This window comes from Muntiacus reevesi, chromosome 4, assembly GCF_963930625.1.
Source record: "Muntiacus reevesi chromosome 4, mMunRee1.1, whole genome shotgun sequence".
Classification (NCBI taxonomy): Eukaryota; Metazoa; Chordata; class Mammalia; order Artiodactyla; family Cervidae; genus Muntiacus; species Muntiacus reevesi.
The window spans coordinates 159,979,717-160,000,155 of NC_089252.1; the positions used below are offsets into that span (position 1 = coordinate 159,979,717).

At 38.1% G+C, this 20,439-nt stretch overlaps 1 protein-coding gene across 2 annotated transcripts in view; it reads right to left on the reverse strand.

Annotated features, from left to right (window-relative positions):
• Window positions 1–7,850, reverse strand: part of RAP1B (RAP1B, member of RAS oncogene family) — a 43,772-nt gene extending 35,922 nt beyond the window's left edge. The window contains exon 1 of one of the 2 annotated variants that reach the window (XM_065934674.1): window positions 7,679–7,850. The gene's annotated coding sequence lies outside the window, so the exon portion shown is untranslated. Of the gene's footprint in view, window positions 1–7,669 lie in introns of both variants that reach the window. The other variant, XM_065934675.1, reaches the window with a different exon arrangement.
• Between the last annotated feature and the right edge of the window lie 12,589 nt (window positions 7,851–20,439).

Sequence of the window (20,439 nt, forward strand, 5' to 3'; positions counted from 1 at the left end):
AATTCTATAATACTTAATCCCTGAAACTATCCTGAAGCTATTACCTTTTTACACTTCCCTAAACCACATCGTATCCTCTCTCTGATACAAACCCTGTTCTTTCAAGCAGTGATGGTCAGACTCAATACTCTTGTTTCTTCACAGAACGTACCCATTATTTCCAGGGAAATAACTGGCACTAAATTTCCAAGAAACTAGGTACACTACAAACTATAACTTATGTGTCTTACTTCTTTCATAACCTGAAATTTATTACTTGAACTGCAATCAGGTTAACTTAAAAATCCTTGAAAATTTGGAATAACCCTAAGACACGACTTTTGTAAAAATGGTTGCTTAATAAGGTTTGTTCTTAAATAAACAAAAAAGAAACAACTTTCTTCTAGAAGGTAAAAACATCATTTGATTTGGAAAAGTATCTAAACAAACGTCAAATTCTCAGGTCAAGGAGACATTAAGCTCGAAAGGGGAAAAATATACATAGCGTCACTGTATGAAAGCTACTATGCTGCGCTTAGTCAAGTCCGACTCTTTGTGACCCCAGGGACTGTAGCCTGCCAGGCTCCTCTGTCCTGGGGATTCTCCACGCAAGAATACTGGAGTGGGTGGCCATGCCTCCTCCAGGGGATCACCCCAACCTAGGGGTCAAAGTCAGGTCTCCCACATTGAAGGCGGATTCTTTACTGTCTGAGTCACCAGATGAAAGTTACTATATATCCTAAAATTGTGAAAGCCAACTATTAAAAATCTATTCAAGGTTATGTCAAAACTTGAATACAGTATATGCAACCTATCTATGGTTAAGTCATCAGATGCACAAAACAAGTATTAAAACCAGAAAGTGGCTTAAAAAATTACCTAATCTATTACTGTGATCAAAAACCGAACGGGAGGAATTCCCTGTGGTCCAGCAGTTAGGACGTGGTGCTTTCACTGCCAGGGAAGCCGGCAGTTCAATGCCTGCCTGGGGAGCTAAGATTCTGCAAGTAGTGAGATGTGCCCCCCAGCCCTCCCAAAAAATGCTGAATAGACCGCTCAACAGAAACAAACAAACAAACAAAAACTGCCAAGAAACTAAACTTAAAATGATTACACATTAATAAGAGATTCCAAGATCATGCACATGAAAGCGGTGCCTCACAGTGTTCATCTATGGTTCCTATTCTTCTCTTCCCCCAACAAAAATATGTTCAATATACTGTAAAGCACGGAAAAATGAGTAATACACACAAAAAAGTAATAACCAGACAAACAGATGGGAATATCTTAACAGCCTTTCAAATAAACGTTGATATTCCCTTCTGATGCTATATCAACCTCTATTAGCTGCAATATACTGGAATGTGTAACCTTATCAATAAACCTTGTGTTCTCTATCACATTAAGACTCAGTGGTCTAGCTAGAACTTTGTAAGGATTCCTTATCCCTGGCATGATTTTCATGCACTGGTGACTTGGAAAATACTGGCTTATACAGTTATGTCGATCTTCAAATATTGACATATTTTATTACATAGTATTTTAAGAACCATGTTCATTAACATCACCAATATCATCAGAAAAATTTTTTAAGATATTGAGAAGCTGTGAAGAGCACAGTGGCTAACACAAATTTTACAAAATTCTAATTTTCACTTGAAAATTAGAACTTTAACCATTGTTCATAAATACTGTCAATCTTTTCCTTTTAAAGCAACAGGTTCACTTTTAGAGAAAATCTAATACCCAAGTCTGAAAAACTTCTTCAGTCTGTCAAGCATTCTTCTAAATAAAAAGTGGCTAATTCAGCTTGCAACTCAAATAATCACACAAATGCTTTCCGTAGATCCAACCCTTATACTTCAGTAAGGAGCAAAAAAAAAAATAAAAGAATTTTAAGCATACTTTCTATTTAGTTATAGTATACTAAAAAATGATGTGTACAAAGTTGATGTCTGATTTTATCTTTAAACTTCTTCATCAAGTGTGTTTAGGTTTTCTTTTTTCTTTAAAGTGTGAGTATATGGCAATGAAAAATACATACAATGACTGCTAACACAATGTGGTACTCTGACCTGATTTAAGATGTCAAGCTTTATCGACTTTTGCTTTTGTACATTGGTACAAAATACAGTCAATACAATCAACACAATGAAAACGTGAAGGACATCTCAGTATTACTGTAAAGAGTTTTCTACTTGCAGACCCCCTGCAAACGTCTAGGGAACCCCTAGGATTCCTTTGACCATTCTTTGAAAACCACCGAGCTAGACAATTTATTTGTTCACAATCACAATTTTCTTCCTTAGTTCTCATTCACACCTTAGTAGGAATCTTTAAAATTAAGTAACCTAATCAACTTTACTTGGCACTAGCAAAGCTAAAGTTGAAGAGAAGCTTTATCATAAAGAACAAGAATACTACCCATTAGTATATTTTATAAACATTTATGAGTAATACTGCACTGAATCCTCAACATCTCTAAGGAGTACCTGCCATCTTTCCCACCGAGGAAGCAAAGAGGTTAGAAAAACTTCAGAAAAGAAGTACAAATTTTGCCTTAAAATTCACTGCACTGGTAAAGATTACAAGTGATACTAATTTTCTTGATTATACTTATCTGTATTCAAAGCACTTTTGTATAACATCTCAAGTTCAACAATTCCAAGAGCAGCACAATAATAGATGCACATGTCTATACACCTCATTACCATCCTTTGTTATTATCTGTACAGTACAGAATTCAAGATTCCTGAGGGATTCCTGAGTTTTGCTATAGATACGAAGGAGGTTAACGATAACTTACAAATCTTAGACGCAGCAGATGTTAACTATGCTAGCATAATGTAGTCTCACTACAACCTTAAAACACAAGGTAAAAGTTGGATGCAATATGCACACCACTGTGACACCAACAAACTATTAATTAAACAAAAAGAGCTTTATTTATAGTCCTTATTCCCAGTATCTAAGAACTTTTAGAAACTCCATTTTTAGAACACAGTGACTTGAAAAATATATTCTAAAAAGAAAAAATTATAGAAAACACAGATAATTAGAATTTTGAGTAACATTTTCCATTTCCTCTTTAGAAGCTTTTGCCAAAAACTGCTATTAAATGGACAAAACAGATTTTCTTTCATCTTTGTTTCTTTCCCACAAGACAAAGAAGAGGAAAGTAACAGGTAGAAGTGATCCACCAATAGGGCAATTAGTCCACTGTATACTTTCACAATAAAGTTACTTAGCAAAATGCTAAGTTTTAAATACAGGAGAAAAAACTATTTTATTAAAAGTACATATTTACTGAAATAAATACTCAAAGCAACTACTGGAAAACTCAAGAAGAAGCTCTATCATGTAGTATAAGTGATGATTTCAACAAATCACTTGTGATCAAAATTATGTATAGGTGATCAAAATTATCTGTAACTGCTTTAAATGGATACTCTCTTCCTTCGATACCTTTAAGTCTACCTGTACAAGTTAAAACCTTTTACCACCCACCACGGGACAAGACCACTGAGTGCACACACACTACGAAATTACAAAAAAGTACAAGTGTTAGGCATTAGGAACCAGTCCAATATAAAATTCAAAATCAGAACATTAGATAATTATTCTGTAAGCCTTTAATATTTAATAGGCTAAGATTCTTAATTTAAACGTGAACATATTTCTAGTACTTGAGCACCTCATATACAGTTCTAGGTTTAGTAATATCCCAGAATATTGCTCTACACAGCAAATTCCAGATATAAATTCTTCAGTTCATGTGGCAAATATACGTCCTTTTTCTTTTTTTGGCCTCAGGGTATCTTGTGGGATCTTAGTTCCCTGACCAGGGATTGAACCCAGGCCCTGTGCAGTTAAAGTGTGGAGTCCTAACTGCTGAACCGCCAGGGAATTCCCCCAGTATTTTTTCTTTTGGTAAGTAATTTAAATATTATTAAAACCCTGGTACATTTCCTCAAATTGTCATTTCTTTCCTTTATAAGTTTTAAGGCTGGCTCTTTTTAAAAAGTTTAAATATCTTGATCCACTATTGATACAATGAAAAATTCTTTAAGACATTACTGAAATAATAATCAGTTGCTCTGTAGCCTTCATTTGACTAATATCAGTAAAAAACACACCAGTATTAGGAAGTATGGAGAACTGATATTTCTTTTTGTTAGTGGTGTACTTTAAAAAGTGATTTTTTTTTAAGGCAGCAAAAAGTTCCTGGTAACTTTTCTATAAAATATAAATTATAAGATTAAAGGGATTGGTCTTAGAAGCCAGTGACCAAATAGGTTCAAACAAACTACGAGAATAAACAGCAAGCCAGTCTTTATTGCAAATAGATAAATTCTTTCTATTCCTTTTACCGATTGCTTCCACTGTATTCATAAAATTTCCAAAGGACTAATAAATGAAAAGACTTTTAAGTTCTCAAAAGGTAATAATTAGTACCTTTTAGTACTACTGCAAAATATTTTAAGAACACTGAAAAACATTAGGTTTTCAGCACAAGGGCAACTCATTTGCAGATATCTAATGTTATAATGAATAATTGCACCAGCCAAAATGTTTCTTAACTTTTTGTAAAACAAACCCAATTTGAAAAGGGTAACTCTTATTAACAGTCTTCAAAATTGATAGGAGAAAGAACAAAAAAAAAATCAAGGCATAAATTTAGTTACAACCTTATATGGTCTTACAAAGTTTACAACCAATCTTTATCAAGATTTTCTATAGACTGAACATGTGACATCACTGCCATAAGAGAAGACAGCTTTTGCCTATTCGGTTCATAAATACTAAACCACCCCCGTGTCAGTCAAATCTAAACACTACAGATCAATAACCACTCCCTCTTTACCAATACATAACCAAGAAACACATGATTTTAAGTCTCTGGGAAAATGACACATGCATACCAATAAGATCCTGATTTCAGCAATAAAGCTGTCTACTTACACTTTTGGAAGAAAAATAAATGACACCTTTGAAAAATTAACCAAATTCTACTTCTGTGAAATCCATTCCCTATTTAATTTCACTGCCTTAATAAACACTGATCAAACACCTACAACAAAAGTCAAAGAAAACAGAACATGCATTATTTCCCATTCAAAGCTTAGACTTTATAGTTAAAACAACATGTATCATTAGTTACTATGTTATCAATCTCCACATCCGCCTTCTACCAATCTTGAATTGTTATCAGATGACGCACTTGATAACACCCTTCTTACATGGTGGCTCCTTACCATGGGGACACTCTCTCACTTTATACAACTAAGAGAAATAACTGAACTGCCCCAGTACAGGATTGCTTTGAGGATAAAAATCAATCTGTAAAGTTAAAATGGCTTCAAAGCCAACGTGGAAATGTTTCTTTTTGAAGGAATACAAAGACCTCTTCAAATATCATCTCTTTTAAATATTCATTAGTTAATATCTAAATATAAATGCTAAACACTGCATGCATAGGCAAGGTTCTAGGAACGAAGATACAGTAGAGAATAAAATAGACCAAGTTCCTACCCTCAAGGTACTTACATTTAACAAACCAGTATTGTCTCTACGTTAAGATACTATGGCTGTGTTTCAGGGCATACAAACAATACATGGAGTTTATAATTTGGTGGGGTAACAAAAAACACATAACAGACGGCAGGAAGCGATACCTGTCAAAGAAAGAAGAGACGATTTTCATAGGGTGGGGGAGGGTGTTAGTGGGCAGAAGCAGCAACACTGGCATGAACCCATACCACGTTTTAAAATTAAGTCAGTTTATTATTGGGTTCTTCAGTTGTATTCCCCTACCTGGCACATTAAAACCAAACTGGATACAGGTGTTTCAAAGATTTACTTTCTGGCTTCTTCAGATAAGGGAGTCTCACACTTTATTATGATGACAAAAAGAAAAAGCAAGTGAAACCACCTTCACAATAATGCAGAGACAGAAAGCATGGATGGGCTCAAATAAGACTATCATTCACGGCTCTGTGTCCTTAAAGTTATTTAATCATTCTGAATATCACCTTCCTCTCTTAAAACCTGGTAATGAAACTACCCAAAGGATTCTTCTACACTAAGGTACTTATATTTTTGGAGTATGATGGGACGTCTATCCTCTACAAAATGTAATAATTCACCACAAAAGCGTCGTATATTTTCCTCCAGCTTCTTTACTATGGATAGACTACTGTCCTTCAAGTCAGCAGGACCACTGACTAGTTATCTTATCTTTTCTAGGCCTCAGTTTCCTCCACCGTAAATTCAGAGGGTGGGACTGGATGATCTAAATAGCCCTTTCCGGCCCTTAAAAAGTCCCATGACTACATTATGACTCAAATACTATTCAAGGTTCAGCTTTCACGAGTGATACCAGCTTTAAGTTAAATGAACGTCTCCCCTTTTTATGTTACCTCTTGCTAAGATTTTGTTGAGCAAGTCCAAACAGCATTCTAATTACAAAATAAGAGGATAAAAAAATGAATTTTCGAGTTGAAAGCTTTAAGTTTTATAAGAATTATAAATTATATTTTAATGTTTATATAGTAGATGCTATGCTACTAGCAAAACAAAAATTCAATCAGCTTAAATTTTAAAATATTAAAACCACAATCTTCAGTGTCAACTTTCTACCCCGTTAAAACGTGATTTCCCATTACAGTAACACACAACTGCTCATCTTCACTCCGAACACGAGCTGCAGGGCAAAAATGTTCTAAACTAGTAAGAAGGAGCAAGCGAAGAGGAAGCAAATCGTCAGCTTTAACTCAGCAAGGATAGTCTTTTCCCCAAAAGCTATCAGTGTTTTCAGAAGAAAAACTAGGATGGCTAGATTCAATGGGGGTAGTTTTAAATAATATTCATGGCGCTGACAGTCAGTGTTAGGATTAGACACACCGAGACGTCCGAAAAAGAGAAGAGGACAAACTTCCTGGGTTTTCTTTCCCTCTGAAAGAGAAAGAGATTTCCTCTTGCTGACGATGGGAAAGGCCCCTTTAACAGTTTTTTCTCCTCGCAGTGGCTGCTTCCAGACTAGGTGGGGCTCCCTCCGCTGCCTTCCTCCAGCCACTTCCCGCAACAAACGGAGCAAAGCAGCCCGGTTTCAGGCAAACTTTTCCCCTGTCAGGCTCGAGCCCGCAAGGGGCCGGGGAGTGGTTTCCCCCGAAAGCTCTCCGCCCCTGCTCCGGACTGGGGGAAGCTGAGTCTTCGCAAAAGACAACTTTCTGGTTTCCGTTCTAACTTCCACTCACACCCGGGAAGGAACCGAGGCGGCCGGCGAGGGGGCTCCGGGGCGGGGAGATGAGTCTTCCGGGGAGCCTGCGAGGGACGGCGGGCAGCTGAGAGGCAGCGGCGGCCGCGGGCAGAAAAGAGCAGGCGGGTGGGGGGGTCCTCGGGCTCTCACTTCCTCCGCCATATTTCAGACATTTGACCCCTTCCGCAAAGCGCGCTGTTCCCCCGCGGCGGCGGCTCGTCCCCGCCGGCCTGGGAGGCAGCGCGCTCGCCGCCCCGGCGCCGGGCCCCAGCACCACCTGCCGCGCTCCGAAGCCGCCGCCGCCCTGGCCCCCTGACCGTCGCGCGCGCCCCGCCCGGCCCGCGCCGCACCCCAGCGGCTCCCCTCAGCAGGCGCCCGGCCCCCGCCCCGCGCGGCCGCCGCCGCCGCTCCCCTCAGTGGCCACGCACGCACTCTGCGAACCTCTCGCGCTGTCACCGGGTGCCCGCAGCCAGCGTCGCCTCACGCTCCCTCCGGGCCGCTGCTCCCGGCGCCACGGCGGTCCTGCCGCTACCGCTGCCGCTGCTGCTGCCGCCGCCGCCGCCGCCGCCGCCGCTCCGGCTGGTTTACACGCCTGACTCTGGGCGAGGTTTGGCGGTGTCGCCTTGACGTCAGGCGTTCAGCCTCGCTCTCGCTTCCGTCCGCGGGCGGGGCGCGCGGGTGCGCGGCCCGGGAAGGGGCGGTACCGAAGGGCGGGGCGAGAGAGCCGAGGGGCGGGGCCACTCGTGCCGGCGCCGGGTCCCTTTCGCAGCGTTTCCTCCGCGGTGCTTCTGTTCTTCCTCCACCTCGCCCCTTCGGCCTCACCTTGACTTCTGCGAACTTAGCGGGTGTACACTGGTGCCAAGGGCTTAGAAACCGTCCGAAACTCAAAAGATGCCTTTAGTGCAAACTGTAGTTTAATCACCGACACCACCAGACAGTTGGTGCTCGCGTATTCCTTTGTGTTGGGGAAAGTGGCCGGAGAACTCACAGCGCTGGTTCCACATCTAGAGCTCCCGTGAAGGTGCCTAGGCCAGAGCAGTCTTTTTCATTCTTGAAACGGTTTCTCCTGCAAGGTCAGGTGTCTTCTTTCCAAATTACCCGGTCAAATTCAGTTAATCAATCCATAATCCCGAACAACTTTGTACCTAAATCAACCAAAGGAGTAAAATAAAGCGCATATTTAAATGCATGACTCGAGCACTCTAAAAGAATTACCCATAGAGGTCTTTATGATGTGACTACAGGGCAACAGAAAGCACTTTCTGTTCCAATATGCCTCGTTTCGAAAAGGGTGGGGACTTAACAGTGGAATTTACCACTATTAGAGAAAAGACTAAAATACAACCACCCTCTATACAAAATGTTAGCTTTTATGACATTGAGTTTTGATGGACAAAAGTATTCAAACAGCAAAGTGCAGGGAGAACTTGGGACTGGGAGGTCATTAAAGATTTATTTTTGCTTAGTCCATAGTTTAACTGGACCCTGTTATAAAGCATTCTTGAAATAAATTTTTATGAATTTTTGTAAATTTGGAAGATTAGTGAAAATATGATTACTTTTACTCTTTTTAAGAATACTAGTAATTGAAAACTAAGTTAGAGGAATAGATAAGAATGAACTATAATTATCCTTAGTTTTTTTGTATCGAAGTGCTTTCTAGATTTTTCATGATTTAGGTTGGTTGAATATGTTACATATTTTGGTAATTTGTTTCCTTAGAAAACCCTTTTAAAATGGAGATTTCAAAGGCAAGTGTCAGAGCAGTCTGTAGGAATTATTGTAAATTCTGAATGAATGAATCTCCAATAAACTTAAATTTATTGACTTTTCAGTTATTGCATAAAACTTTGAAAAGTCTGTAAACTGAGTTCATAGAAGGAATGTTACCTGGCTATACTGTTTTTTCCTTTCTCTCTCTTTTTTTAAACTGTTTGATTGACCTTTGGGCAATTGATTTTTTTTCCCTGGAAAGAGTCAGTTTTAGAAGACTGGAGCTAAAATTATTTCGAGTTCGAGAGAATATGTAAAATAGTTTAATTAAAATACATTTGTAAGAAAAGAAAAACATTTCTTTTCTTCTGTTAGACTGAAATTGTCCCATGTGTATTAGGCTCTTCTCTCTATGCGGAGAATGCCAGACTGTACATCTTTTAAGCATGTAAGTTTGCTCAGTCACTTAAGTCATGTCCGACTCTTTGCAACCCCATGGGCTGTAGTCCACTAGGCTCCTATGTCCATGGGATTTTCCAGGCAAAGATCTTTTAAGCGCTGAATTCATTTTTGGGTTTGTGTTCTTGAAAGCTCCTATCACCTTGAAAACTTCACCACGATATTCCACTGGCAACTTCAACAGGTCATGTGTGCAAACTGAACCCATCACCTTTGTCACCAAACCAGTTTCTTCTTCTTTGTTAATTATATCATCTTTTAAATTACCCTAAATCATCTAATTTAAATTAGACTAAATTATCAGTCTTAAATCCTGATACTCCTTTTTCTGCCTTTCCTGAAGCCATCAGTCAATTGGCATGTCTATCAGATAGTATTTCATTTCTCCTGAGACCGCGCTGTTTGGGTTGGCATTTCTTCTCAACTCTTGGACTTCGGGGGCACCTCCTACCTTGATTGGCCTCCTTTCTGTTCCTCCTGTCATCCTTTCTACACATTGTTGCCAGATATTACCTTAAAGCTTTCTAAGCAAGCCACTCTCTTCCTAAGAGAGTACTCAGTTACTCTCCTGCCCTACTAAAATTAAAATCCTTGTATCTTATTTTTCCCTTCCACTTAAAAATGGCTTACAGTCAGAGTAGACCTCTCATCTTGCCCAGACATAGTGCTTCCCCATCTCTCTGGTGTGCAGAGGTGATTTCCTCTGCCTGGAATGCCCCTTCCTACCTCTGCCCTTCATTCAAGGTCCATTTACTTTCTCCAAGAAAGAGCATCTTTCCAATTTAATGTGGTCTCTTCCCTGCTGAATCCCCCTAACACTACTGCTCCCTTTTTTTGTCACTTATTTTCTACCTTCCAACTAGGGCAGTGGCTTGCAAACTTTCTCTATAAAGCCCGACAGAAAATATTTAAGGTTTTGTGGGCCAGATTTACAGCTACTCAACTCTGCCTCTGTTGTGCCAAAACAGCCATAGGATACATAAAGAATGAGTGTGACTATTTCTAATAAAATTTTATTTATGGATACTAATTTGAATTTCATGTAATTCAAATATTTTTCTTTTTAAAAGAATCACTAAACATGTGAAAATTATTCTCAGCTCATGGCTGTAACAAAAACAGGCGGTGGGCTGCCACTGATTGCCCCGCTGTACTCAGAGCCAGCTTTGTGGGCACGTGATAGGGCTCTGTGTTTAGAAAGTCCCCATAACTGTTTCAGTGAGCTCTGATGTCACCATCTTGAAATTTTTAATGACATTTGAACAAAGAGGTCTGCATTTTCATTTTGCACTAGGTCCCTCAAATCATCTAGTGGATCCTACTGGTACTAGGAAGTAAAGTCTATAAGATAAGGATATATATTTCTCATGTTTGGCATGGTGGTTTTCCTCTAATAGGCAGTGTTGGATTTTCTGTTCCTTAAGTACTGTGGAATAGTGGAGAGCACCAGAGTCAGAGTTCAGCTCCACCCCTTACTAGCTGCATGTGATGGTGGTGTTCAATCATTCAGTCATGTCTGAATCTCTGTGACCCTATGGACTATAGCCCGCCAGGCTCCTCTCTCCATGGAATTTTCCAGGCAAGAATACTGGAGTGAGTTGCCGGTTCCTGCTCCAAGGGATCTTCCTAACCCAGGGATTGAACCACATCTCTTGCATCTCTTGCTATGGCAGATAGATTCTTTACCACTGTGCCAGCTGGGAAGCCAATTAGCTGCATAGTCTTGGGCAAATTCCTTAATTCTACCAAGGCATAGTTTTCTCATCTGCAACATGGGGATGTATAACCTCTGCCTTACAAAACTGTTGTAAGATAGAGAAAATAACCATGTCTTACCTCCTGGGACTAGAAGCAGCTCAAAATTAGTTTTCCCCTTTTTAGGGGAAGTGAATTAATAGTGTGCTCACCCATAATTCTTGCTGTATTTAACCTGATATTATATTTCTGATTTTCTATGTATTTGCTCTCTTAAATGTTGTACTTCAAATACCATTTATACCTCATTAGTTTCATTTCAACGGTCCATATAAGTAAAGGTCTTATTGCAAATGCAAAATTAGATTTTAAAGAACCTTCACATTTACAACTTTCCTAATTAACAATTAATGATTATTCACATTAACAAGAGTCATGCTGTTTAACTTCCAATTAAGCATGGTTATCAGTAGCACTGAGAATCATTAATGTTAAATATTATTATATTATTTCATTCACAAATGGATAATATTAAAATTTGATCCTTTCAAGGCACTTTGTTACAAGTTTTTTATTGTGTAAGTGTGTACATGTGTGTGTGTATGTGTGTGTAATATATGATTATATAAATGTAGTTCTGTTTCTTTGCAACACCTTTCATAGCTGGGGTTGGAGGTTGAGAAGGATAAGAAGGCTGTTTGTTTATACAATAGAGAAAAAACAATGACTTAAATCCCAGGTTAGTTTTGTTCTGTTTTCTTGGTTAATAATTGTGTTTCAAACTCTATGCAGTTATTTTAGAAATTCTAGCATTTAATCATGTGAGAGAACAGGTAAGCATATTAGACCATTGCTATTATAGGAAAACAACTTACGACTCATACTCTCCTAGGGTAGTTTGTGTTTCTCTAAGATTTCTGATCTGGGGAAACCTCATACTTATATATAAGAAAAATGAGGCAGTTTGGCATGGTTTCTACTCTGTGTAATAGCTATAATAACTGCTTATTTGTCTCAAGATATGTTTCAAATTCTGTCTGTACTCTATTTCAGTAGTTGTAGGCTCGACCACCAGGTCTGCGTACACCACGTCAAATAACTCTTAACAGGTTGATAATTTTGTCATTGATAATGTCTATAGTGTAAGGAACAGATTATACTTAAAAATTTTCCCCTTTCTTAAGCTATAGCTGAGAAAAACCATACAAATGAAAATGACATTCCCAGAGCCATCATGCAAATAAATGTTGAAGCAGAAAACCACTGGAAGAACCAGCTTCACAAAATTCCCCCTGTTGTGAAACTTTCAAAAGAAACTTAAATTAAGACAATCTTCAAAAACCACATAAAAGTACTTTCAGAATCTGGGCTGTCTCCAAATCAAACAGCTAATGCCAAAGATGCTCAAAAGTTAGGTGTCCTCTCAGACTATCATTATGACAGTCCTGGCTTTTATTCTCAATCACTCCCAAGTCCAGTGTATGCATCACATACTTCAGTAATGATGACCAATTCCAGGAGGTTGGTTTGAATAATCCATTATACAGATGAGAAGGCTGAAGCCTAGATAGGCTAAGTGACCACAGCTGTATATAAAAATGTGGGTAGAGTTGAAATGTATATCTTAGTTTGCCTACCTTCATTTGGCACCATACTGTCCTGTTATTCCTTTATTAAGGCTTTGTTCAGCCAGAAAATCTCTTCTGTCTCTTTTGTAATTTTCTAAATCTTAGTCATCACTCAAGACCTTGCGGTTTCTTGCTTCTTTGAATTTCCTTAATAATTATTGTTTCTAACACTCATTTGGTACTTATCAAATATTATCTTACTTAAATTGCTTTTGTCTTCTCTCCATCCTGAGATCTTTGCGAACCCAAACATATCTTACACTTCTTTGTACTTACCAAACTGCTTGGCATCACATATTAGAAATAAAAATGTAGTTTGGGGGGATATCTTGCCAGTCTTGGTTGGATTCTCCAAGCTGATCGAAGTGGATTTGTGACCCCTGGCAGTTATTTAACCTTTCAGAGTTTCTTATTAGTAATTTTTAAAAGGTACATAAAAGTATTTAAAATATAGTTTTGATATTTTAAAATAAGAGATCATGTATAAAAATGGAAGTAATATAGAGTAACAATCAAGTGGATTGGTGCTAGAATCAGATTACAAGTTCAAATGGAGTCTCCATTCATCTTAGGGAACTTACTTCTGGTTCCTGTTTTCTCATTTGTAAAAGGAGTACACCAATAGAACCTATGTTATGGTTTTATTGTGAGGGTTAAAAGAGTTAACAATGCAAATAGAATAGTACTCACCACAAACTAAGTACTCTGTAAATGTTGGCTACGTCATCATGAAAAGATTCTCAATAAATGTTGGTTCGTACTGCATCCTCTGGCACAATAAAACTTTATACAAACATAGTAAGAGTTCAAAACTTTCGTTTTGCTCTGCTTATGACAGCCGGACATGACTTAGTGACTGAACGACATGATGGTCCTCAGTGAAGGATTGACTGTGTTCTAAACTTTCTTCACGTCAACAGTTTATAACTTGAAAATATTTATGGAATGGAAACAAAGCTATAAAGTCTATAGTGTGGATATCTTAAAATATGACTTATTAGGAAAGGTGAAAAAAAAAAAGCCTGTTAATCCATTGACACTGAAAAACACAGTTCCAAAAGTACTATTTCAACTGCTACTAATCAACATTTATAACACTTTTCCCTTAATTTTCATGGCACCTTACTCTCATGGTTTTTTCTCTCCAACCTTCTCATCTTCCCCTTGCTATGCTAGCCCTTCTTCCTCCTGACCTTTAGGGGTTGGCGTCCCCAGGGCTTGATCCCGGGCCCTTTTCTTCTTGGACACTTTCTTCTGGGCACTTCTAGTCTTTCCTAAGGCTTGTATGCCACTGAAGTGCCAGTGGCTCATAGGTCTATATCTGCAGTTCAAACTTCTTTGCTCCAGATGCATAGAACCAGTTGCCTCCAGGAAACCTTACCTTGGCTGACCTCCCCAAACATTCTCTTCCTCCAGGAATCCTCCTATCAACAAATGGTATCAGCTCCCTATAACTGAGAACTATCACTTCCCTTTGCCTTACTCCACATATCAAATTCTTCACCAAGTCCTGTTGACTTCACAGTTGACCCTTGAATAATATGGGCGTTAGAGCCACTGACCCTCCACCCAGTTCAAAATCTGAGTATAATTTGTAGTTGGACCTCCTTATGAGTTGGGAGGGTCCTCTAGATCCTCAGTTCCTCATGGGCAGATTCAACCAACCTTAGGTACTACAGAGCTGTAGTTTTTACTCTTGGAAAAATATCTATATATAAGTGGCTCAGTACAGTTCAAACCCATGTTGTTCAAGGATCAACTGTACTTCCTAAACCATTAAAACATGACCACTTTTCTCCATTTTCATCGTCTGGTTCATTTATGTACTTTTGCCCTTCCTTTCATCCATTCAATAAAAGTGGTCTTAATTTAAAAAAAAACAACTCTTTATAGTGGAAAATTTCAGTTACACATAGAAGAATTAATGAGCCTCCATGTACACATCCTTCAATTCCAACATTTATCCTAAATTTTGCCACTCTTGTTTCATCTGTCCCCTCTTTTTTTTTTTTTTTTCTGATTGGAGTAGTTTAAGGAAAACCTTATAAATAATTTAGTATGCATTTCCCACAGATAGGAACATTTTAAAAAATATAACCACAATGAATGTTATTATCATACCTAATAAACTTTTAAAAGATTCCTTAACAAAATATGATCCCCAGGCCAAATTAAAAATTTTCTGATTGTACTGAGAATGGCTCCTTACTGTTGATTTGTTCCATTTCTCATCCAAACAAGTTCAAACACAATATGTAATTATTATGCCTCTTAAAATCTCTTTCAGTCTCTGATAGCTCTCTTCCTTTTGTTGAGTGGATATCCATTTGTGTTTTTCTTTTGTCATGTGTCTTTCTTTTTCATCTTTCAACTTCTGTATAAATAATATGACTTTTGGTGGATAATTGTGGCAAAATCCTATAGCTTTAGAAAAAATCCTATAGCTTTGATATTACACATATTTATCTACAAATGCTAGACTGAGAAAATAAGGATCTTCCTTTCACATATTTACATTATGTAGAAAAATATGGAAGATGGATTGAAAACTATTTATCTCAAAATCCAGATAAGAAGTGAATATACTGCATACTAGAACTTATCTCATTTGCTTCTTTAAAAAATCCTTTGAGTTGGATATTTTTATCCCTGTCTTCAGATTAAGAAACAGATTGAGAGAGGCTAAGTAAAAAATATGGGACCACGGTGTCAGTCTGAAACAGGGCCAGAATCGAAGCCCCAGACTCTTTCCCAGCGGCTCATGGTCTCTCCATCCAGCCGTGCTGCTATAGTAATAAAGTAATGAAGGATGGTTTCAATAGAGGAAAAACTATCAAAAGACAATTCTGATAGATCCTTCACCCAGCTTAAAATGAAAAAAAAAAAAAAAAAAAGAGTCCAAGTCCTACTTGAGTGTATATCAGAGGGAGTAGATTATTTTGATGTAAGGTATCCAGGAGTTGGTGATGGACAGGGAGGCCTGGCGTGCTGCGGTTCATGGGGTCGCAAAGAGTCGGACACGACTGAGCGACTGAACTGAACTGAACTGAATGTATATGAGAAAGGACTCAGTGTGATTCCAATAAAAATTGGTAAAAGTCTGATAAAAGTTGAAGAGTGACAGAAACAGCCTTCTAAGGATATTTATCTCTCAGTGCCCTCCTGCTCTAGCTGATTCTGTCCATTTCTTTTTTTTTTAAAGTATATCCTTTTGCCTTTTTAAGACGGACTTTAACATCACTAATGTGCTTATACATTTCCTTCCTGCTTTTCTGTAGACCTCAGAACCACAACTTCTTTTCACCAGGATCCCTTGCCCCTCCTAACTGTCTCTATCTAAATTCTTCAGTGGCTTGTCATGACCTTAATGCCTAAGAAAGTATGTCAAAAGGTTACGTTAGCCAAGGGAGAGAAATTATGTTTAAAATGTATTTGGCTTGAAAAATTCTGTCTGTTTCACCACTGTGCCTGCATGTTCCTGCATTTACTCCAGCTGTGAGCTAGCCTGGCCTCCTCCTGCTGTTCTCCATGCTACTAGCTTAAGATGACACAAGAATCGCCCTGAAAAATCACACATTTATAATTGCTTCATGAATAGAGACATCCACAATCAACAAACAAAAAGCAAAGAATAACTAACCAATAGCCAAGAGAAGGAAGGTATTTACAGTGTCTTAGTTAATGGGTATATTTCCCAAAGAACTGAAGTGTCAGGGAGAATAGATTATTTTGTTTTTAGAAGCATTGCTCACAATAGCCAAAAGGTGGAAGCAACCCAAGTGTCCACTGACAGATAGATGGATAAACAAAATGCGGTGTACATGTACAATGGAATATTATTCAGCCTCAAAACAAAGGAAATTCTGAAACATGTTATATCATAGGTGAACCTTGAAGACAGTAGTATGCAAAGGGAAACAAACCAGCCACCAAAAGACAAATTTGCATGAGTCCATTTATCTGAGGTACCTAGAGTAGTCAAATTCACAGGGACAGAAAGTAAAATGGTGATTGTCAGAGGCTGGGGGTAAAGGGGAGTTAGTGTTTAATGGGTACAGAGTTTTAATTTGGGAAGATGAAATTGTTCTGGAGATGGATGATGGTGAAGGGTGCAGAGCAGTATAAATATATTTAATGCCATGAAACTGCACATAAAGGTGGTTAAATTGGTAGATTTTAGGTTATGCAAATTTTACTACAATTAAAAAAAACTGTTAGGAAACTGGACTCTGGGTCAGAAAACCTGTGTTCAAATTCTGACTCCTTCACTTCACTTAGCTTTGAGAATCCACATTACTTCCACATCCTGAGTTTGAGTTGCTTCACCTAAAATCTGGATTAAGAAGAGTACGTACTTAAATATATGATGGGAAGAGCAACAATTCCTAACTAAACCTGTTTCCTCCCTAAACAAACAAGCAAAGGCTTGTGAGAATTAAATACAAGTCTCTCTAATATCGTTTATATTAATATGTTGCTTTGCACGTAGCACTCAATGTTAGACACTGTAATTTTATGATCATTTATTTACATTTAGCTCACTTTTAAAGATTATACTACTTCATCACTCATCCGTGTCAAACTCTTTGTGACTCCGTGGACTATATAGTCCGTAGAATTCTCCAGGCCAGAATACTGGAGTGGGTAGCCTTTTCCTTCTCCAGGGGATCTTCTCAAACCCAGGGATCAAACTGAGGTCTCCCACATTGCAGGTGGATTCTTTACCAGCTGAGCCACAAGGAAAGCCCAAGTTAGATGTGCAGATTTTCGTACGGGTTTTGGAAATTTACTCTAGATTTAGATCTCTTAATTATGTGGATCCAGGAAGGTGATTCAGGATATAGATCATCTGTGAAGGTAGCTGATCCAGAGATACTGACAAACGGCTTGACATTTTGATGAGTTTGCAAAGTTTGGTGGAAAAAACAAAGGTATTGGAATCATGTTAAAACTATCCCTTTATGTTTGGGAAATGAAATTTTCAGCCACTTTCTCTCATCTCTCTGAAAACAAGTAGCAAAGAAAATAATGTTGATTTTTTAATAATCTGAAACTTGAGATAGTTTTTCAATAGTTTGGTGGCATTTGCTGCATAATCCAAGAGATACTCTCCAAGTTGCAACCACAGGGAAATTTCCTCCAGCCTGGATCATGGCTCTCTGGAAAGCTAGCACTGAGGATACATCTGCTAACTTGAATAATTACAGAACTATAATTGTGAAATGTCTCAATTTTACACTCAGAATTATGATCTCTTTGTGAATCATTTTTCATCTGTGTGTGTGTGTGTGTGTGTGTGTGTGTATGTGTGTGTGTGTGTAGAAGAAGAAACAGTAGAAAAAGCTGTGACGTTGCTGCTTTTGGAAAAGGGTAAACCTGAATAATACAAAGGAGACAGCGTGCCATGCTTTTTGCAAACAAATCCTCAACTCTTCAATGTGACCACTGTCATCATTGCATTTTTTAATTTTTAAAAAATTTTTATTTATTAAGAAACTTTTTTGGGGGGTCATCACTGCATTTTAAAGACGAGGAGACAGGCTCGGAACTTGCCTGTGTGAGCAGTGAACTGGAATTTAAATGTAGATTGGCTCCAATTCTGTGTTCTTTCTCTCAAATCACACTCTCCAAAAACAAAAAAAGTTGCCGCTAAAAGAATGGACAAGCCAAATACTTCTAGAAAATATTTGTAAATCATATATCTAATGAGGAACTTGAGTCCAGGAGAAAAGAGCACTTAAAATTCAATAATAATAATAGTAAGACAAACTGACTAATTGAAAAATGGGCAGAAGATTTGAAAGGTATTTCACCAGAAGCTATCTGAATGGCTAATGAACACATGAAAAGATGCTTAACATTCTTGTTTTGGGAAATGCAGATTTAAAATCACAGTGAGATACCAGTATAAACTGTTGGAATGACCATGATGAAAGAGTGACTGTATCAAGTATAGGAGGTGTGGGGAAACTGGAATGCATTCACAGTACTGGTGAGAATATAAAACAATACATCCACTTTGGCAAATAGTTCGGCAATGTCTTGAATAGTAAGACATAAATTTAGCATATGACCCAGTCATTCCTTTCCTAGGTACATACCTAATAGAAATAAATAACATATGTTCACACAAAGACTTGTCTAAACATGCTCACACAATCATTGTTCATAATAGCTAAAAAATGGATCAGGTGGCTCTAGTGGTAAAGAACCCGCCTGACAATGCATGAGACTGTAAGTGATACAGGTTCAATCCCTGGATCAGGAAGATCCCCTGGGGGAGGAAATGGCAACCCACTCCAGAATTCTTGCCTGGAGAAGCCTATGGACAGAGGAGCCTGGTGGGCTATAGTCCATAGGATTGCAAAGAGTTGAACATGACTAAAGTGACTTACCATGCTCATGTGCATTAGCTCTTGGTAAAATATTGATACAATCTGAATGTCCATTGACTGGTTAAATTGAATGTGGCATTATTATATAATACTATTTAGCAATAAGAAGAAACATATTATTGATATATGCACAACATAGGTGAATCTCAAAACCACCATGCAAAGTGAAAGAAGAAAGACACAAAAGATTATATATTGCATGATCCTATTTATACAAAATTTCTGGAAATGGTAAATCTACATAGACATATAAACAGAACAGTAATTGCCTGGCCTGGGCATGGGAGTGGGGATTAACTACAAATGGGAATCACAGAAATTTTGAAGGTGACAGAAAATGTTCTAAAGTTAGATTGCTGTGATGGTTGTACAAATGCATGGATTTACCAAAATCATCGAAACATATACTTGTTAAAGGATGAATTTTATGGTATGTAAGTTATGTCTCAATAAAGTTTCTTCTCTCTTCTATTCAGTCATTTTGACTGAGTTACCAGTAAAACCTATAAGTAAAAATAATTAAGAAAGAAGAAATCTCTATTTTAGTCCAACATTATTTACTGAACCTCATTTGGGCTTCATAATGTTTTATGCCCAGAACCATTCCATCTCCTCATGATCCACCCTAGTGTAGTGAATTTCTCTTATCAGGACTGGTTAATCATGTATAGACAATGGAGTCTAAGCATTGAACACTAAGCATTCAAACTTTAGGGAGGGAACTTTTAAGAACTATATTTATATAGCTCTAGCTATTCCCATTCTTCAGCAGCTATTCCCATTCTTATTTCCTATTGTACAGATTCAGGCATTACTGGGGTTTAAGAAATCATTCTCCAAGGAAAATGCTGATTTATACAGTTGCCTGCGAATACCCTGAAATTTCTTTTCTATCTCTTCAATGTGTCATACTGCAATAACCATGACAGGAAGAAAACATCTTTTAGATTGAGTACGACATCAAAAAGGCTTCTCCTGATACTAAAAAAAAAAAAAAATCATCTGCTTGATAGCTATTTCCTGTGTCAAACTAAAACTATCAAATGTTTCTGCAGCCATCTGGGGGTTTGTTGTTTATTTCACGCCAATGCCAGCATGTTAACACAAAGGACCGAAAGGGAACAACATTCATTCATCCTCCCATCCATCCATCCATCCATCCTCCCCCCATTTATGCATCCTTCCATCCATCATCTACACATTCGATAATGATTTCTTGAGTTCCAGCTGTGTATCATACTCTCTGCTACTAAAGTTTCCAAAAATGAGTAAGAAAGACATGGTCTCCACCCTCGAAGAGCTTAAACTCTTT